This window comes from Monodelphis domestica, chromosome 7 (genome assembly GCF_027887165.1).
Source record: "Monodelphis domestica isolate mMonDom1 chromosome 7, mMonDom1.pri, whole genome shotgun sequence".
In the NCBI taxonomy this organism is placed as follows: domain Eukaryota; kingdom Metazoa; phylum Chordata; class Mammalia; order Didelphimorphia; family Didelphidae; genus Monodelphis; species Monodelphis domestica.
Window position 1 is genome coordinate 163,416,835 of NC_077233.1, and position 5,010 is coordinate 163,421,844.

The window sequence follows — 5,010 nt, forward strand, 5'->3', positions numbered from 1 at the left end:
TTCCAAGCTCTATATAAATGTCGGTTATTTATTAGTGTTAATTTAAAATGCACCATTTAGTGAAAAGTGACTTTAAATAGGGGGATGTTTTAAGTGGCTGTTTTGAACATTAGAGCCTGTACTCTTTGATATTCCATATATGGGTTAAATAAAGACTCTTCCACTTCATGGCCATAATCAGGGCTGCAAATGGCCAACTACTCCTTACATAGACTTTTGCTGAATTGTTGTGTGTCTGTGCATGTCTCCATATCTGTGCTTAAATGTGATAGTCAGACAGTAAGAATATAAGAACAAGCCAGGAGGATGCTTAGTTGGTTTCTAAACCCAGAGGGGTTTCTCCTGATGACCAGCCTGCTCCAAGCCCAGTTACCACAATGCATATTACTTTTATAGCTTTCATCCTGCTATTCCGATGAATAAGAAATATGATCACAGGGCAACTGGAGTTAATAGCCAATTTAGGTGGATATTGCTTAAATAGCTTCTCAATTAGGCTCCAATTGGTTACTTGTGTTGATAAAACCCAGCACTCCCTTCCCGAAAAGGGAAGTGCTACTCTTTAGCTCAGTCAGAATTTGAAGAATCCTGTCATCATTTAATGTTTAATCATGCCCCATTTCCCCAATTTACACACTCTTGACATGGTGTGCTATGTTTCATCTGATATCAAATATATTCTATGTGAGAACCTTCCTGTTGGATAGGATCTACCTTTTTGGTTCTAGACTCCCAACTGGTTGTTTATCTAAGTATCCATTATTAATTTAATGAGCTTGGTAGCACTCCCCATTTTCATCAGATGGTGCTGTAGATGGAAGATGGGGTTCGAATGTCTCTTCAGCAGTGATGAAGAGTTCCTGTCATCGAAATGCCACACAAACAGAATTTGCAGCCAAAATTTATTTGCAGTCCAAATATAAATTCTTCTAATTAGGAGTATGTGATGCTATAATGAAAACATTATCGAACCAGCTGTACTGTGTGTACAGATTTCTGTTTTTATTCATGTGTGTGCATCTATTACAAACATAGCACAAATAGAATATAAAAATAAGTTAACACTCACAGCCAAACCTGTTAAATTTAGTTCAACAAATTGTATGAAACCCTCCATCTGTTTGCTACATTATCCTCACCATGATAATAGGCAAGGCAGATTTGCTAGCTGAGTTTTATAGAGAGAATAGCTTGTTTAAAAAAATATATGTGATAAACTCCCATAAATGAAACCAAACCCCACAATATTATTTCCTTCCCTGTGGCCCTGAATGTTTATGTGGTGGTATTACATTTGCACAGATTTTATTTCTGATTCCTTGTATAAAGCTGTTGGTTTCTAGGATGATTCTGAGGTCTTTTTGGATAAAATTATTGCTTTGACCAACACAAATTTTCTCTAAGGCCAGCAAGTGTGAGGAACATAAGGGAATCATCTCCCTAGCTTTCAGTCACAATGGTCATGACGTAAGATTGGCAGCTCACACTGTCTTTAATACTTTGTTGATGTATAATAAGAAGTATAGATTGTTCTGTCATGTTTTCCTTTCGTAGAGAACTTTAAAAATATTTTAAAAACATTTTAGAGAATTCCTAATTGGGATAAAACAAGTACCTCTCAGATATCAATTCTTTGCCAAGCAAAGTTAAGATTAAAATTGTCCAAAGTGATTTTGAGCACATTTCATGTTTGTTTTGGATAAAGTACTTGACTTGACTTAAGGGATAAAGTGTTGGAAGTGAAGTGAGTGAGGCCTGTTTTCAAATTCATTCTTTATTTCAAATTTTATTATTTATTTTGTTTTATTTAAAAGTTTTTTTAATATATTAGCTCTGTGATGTTATGTAAATCATTGAATAAATTAATGAATTAGTAAAAACATTTATTAAGTTCTTTATATATTTAAAATACTATGCTAATCTCTGGTGATAATTAAAAAAGTGAGATTATTGCTTCTCTGTATGATTTTGTATTCTCAAAGGAGAGAGATTATGGGAGAATCATGTGGTGAGAGGCTATTCCCAAAATGCTTATTTATACCTGTAGCATCTATTTATTTTTGTCATCATCTTAAAACTTACTTTTATAGATTTTACTACTATGGAGAAACTTTCACTGTCCCAGATTATGCCTCTACCAAATTATTTCAACTATAAAATTTTATTCTATATTTCCACACATTCTCCATAAAGGACTCATCCAACATGCTGGAGGCTTTCTTCTGGGGCATTTAATATCTGTGAGTGCCAGTGTAATACTTGAAATATTCATACATTGTCTTTTACCAAATCAGTTCTTCACCATAGCCCTATTATCTGAAGAATCGTGATAATGGATTTACTATTAATATCAAAAAGAACTTCAGAGCAAATGAGAATGCACAGAACTGGTTACATGCAAGGGAATGAGATTCCATCTGACTGGTTAATCAGATAAGAAGCAGATCCTTAGGAAAAGTAGAAGTTATGATATAAGGTTTCAAAGAGGAAAAAAATTCACTCAGTGTTTAGGGTCCATAACTCAGAATTATGGTCCAGTGGCAAAAGTCAGTAGCCTAGGAATAAGGAGGTTCATATTCAGTTTTAGTTTTGAACCTGCTACTAAGTATCTGAGAATTTTTTCATGCCTTAATTTCCTCATGTGAGGTTAATAGGACCTGTTCAATCTAGCTCACATAATATTTATGAGAAATGAGAGAATGAATGTAAACATTTTTATATTTAAATATGTTTGATTATTATCATTTATTTTTATATCACCTTCATTTTGAAATATATCCTTTACCTTGCCAATCTTCACAGACACCTTTTTAAGAAGAAGAAGCAGAAGAAGAGAGAGAGAGCAGTTTAGCAAAATTAATGCATTAATGGAATCTGAATTTTTATCAATATTTGCAGAGTTCTACACCCATACATAGTCTACCACATTACCTTAACTCTTTCAAAGAAGAGAGGAATGGTGCTAAATTTTTTTTCCTTTTCTTCTTTGAGACCCAGGCTTATTATACTTAAACAGTATTCCTTTCTTTTTTCATATGTCTGTTTGTATGGCTCTAATAGTTTTCCAAGTTGTTTTTACATTTCTGCACACTTCTCTTTGTATCAATTGTAAAGGGTTTAAAAATTAGTTTCAGATAAATTATGGTGTGATTGAGATTACTATTTTGCATTGTAGATAGAATATGGAACTTAAATTTTTAGAAGGAGGAAGTTAAAATTATTTTTATAGGTAATTGAAAAATTAAAATATTATATGAAAAAAGATTTTGAGCCCTAAAAAACTTTAGAATACTTGCTTTGGCAGCACATATACTAAACCTGAAATAATACAGAACAGTTTAGCATGGCCCCTGCAAAAGAATGACATACAAATTCATCTTTAAAGGCCATCTAGTCCAACCTTCTCACTTTACAGATAAGGCATTGAGGTTCACAGAAATTAAATAATGGCAATATAGATATTGAGTGATAGAGGCTTTGAATTCAGGTTCTCTGACTCCAAAGGCAATATTTTTCCTTTTATAGTTATGCTTCTCCCACAGTGCTGGTTTGGGAGTTGGAAGAATTATGTTCTAGTCCTGCATTAGTTGATTCATTTGTAAAATAAGAAGGCTGTGCTCAATGGTCTCTAATGTTCCTTCTAGGTTAAATTCTAGGTCTATTCTATAATACCTAAGATAATTTGTGTTTTCCCCATTGGGGCAAATATATTATGTTAATAATTTTTTGTAGGGATATTAACCCTCTTGAAACACTGGAAGTAACTGTTGCCTCTTCTGCATTATTGCTCAACTAATATATATGAAGCCATTTTAATTTTTGAGCTTACTGAATTCCGCTTTTAGAACATCTTTGTTTTTGTTTTATTTTTTCACAACAAATTTTGATTTTTTACGTTGATGTTTTTATAATAATTTGGTCATGGTAGTCAAAATGTCATTATCTGAATGAGTTAATATTCAGATCATGAGACTCTACTTTTATATAGATTTTCCTCAACAATTGGACATGGAGTGTTTCTAGGGCTATGTTCAGCTTTTCTCAAAGATCTATATCTTTAAAATCAACTATTGTCTTGGTAATTCCATTTGGCTATAAATATGGTGTATCACAATCATAGAAGACTCAAAATTACAATGATCCAAAGGGTAATAGAAATATGTACAGTTACCAGAGTATGTTATCAACAACTACTTGAGAGCTAGAAGTAGAATAAAATATTTTGTTTTTGACAAAATGAACCAAAAAAGGAGGTAGGTTATTTGTATATCAAGAATGAGAAATGAGGAGGCCTGTTACTACAGTGGTAATTCCTAGATACTAAAGAAACCAGAGACAGTTCTCCAATGCTTTGTATATATCATTTATGGAATATTCATAACCATTGATAAGAATTAAATAGGATGATCTGACTTCCAGGTCAAGAAGGCTCCAGAGTAGAAGCCGAGCTCTTTGTCTCCTTTCCACCAATCGAGGCAGAGTGCCTCAAAATGACAAAACCAAAGTCAAACAAGCGAAGAAGTTCCACAGTAGGGCACAGCACAAAAGGTAGACAAAGTTAGGGCATTTTCATGCTAAAGGGGGCAAAATTTCCCTCACCAAGGGACAAACTCATCACCTCTCCCCCACTTCACCTACCAATCCAGAGTCCCAGCAAGCATGGGACAAACTTCTAAGTTCTAGAAGGGAAGCTGGCTGAGGTCAACACAGACTGACTCCTAAGAAAAACTATACTCAGGACACTGGGAAGCTGAGGAAAACATTGAAATAGGGTGTGGAGCTTGGGGAGAGGGGGCAACTCACAGCAAAACACCACAGATAACCGAAAAAAGCCCTCGGGCAAAAACCTCTCCAGTGACACTCCCCACGCATATGACTTCTAGGCAATCTTTAAGTCCTCAGGGGCTAGACCTGTCTATAAGAACAGCAAGCCTAGGGAACCCAGGAGGCTGAGGAAATGTGGAGATAGGGTGTGAAGCTTGAGCAGAGGGGGCAGCTCACAGCAAAACA

General features: G+C 34.7%; 1 non-coding gene across 1 annotated transcript; it reads left to right on the plus strand.

The window, feature by feature from the left end:
• The first annotated feature begins 3,292 nt into the window (after positions 1 to 3,292).
• On the plus strand, positions 3,293 to 3,395 carry LOC130455666 (U6 spliceosomal RNA). Its single transcript, XR_008913773.1, has one exon. It is a non-coding gene; the product is annotated as a U6 spliceosomal RNA (small nuclear RNA).
• The last annotated feature ends 1,615 nt before the right edge of the window (positions 3,396 to 5,010 follow it).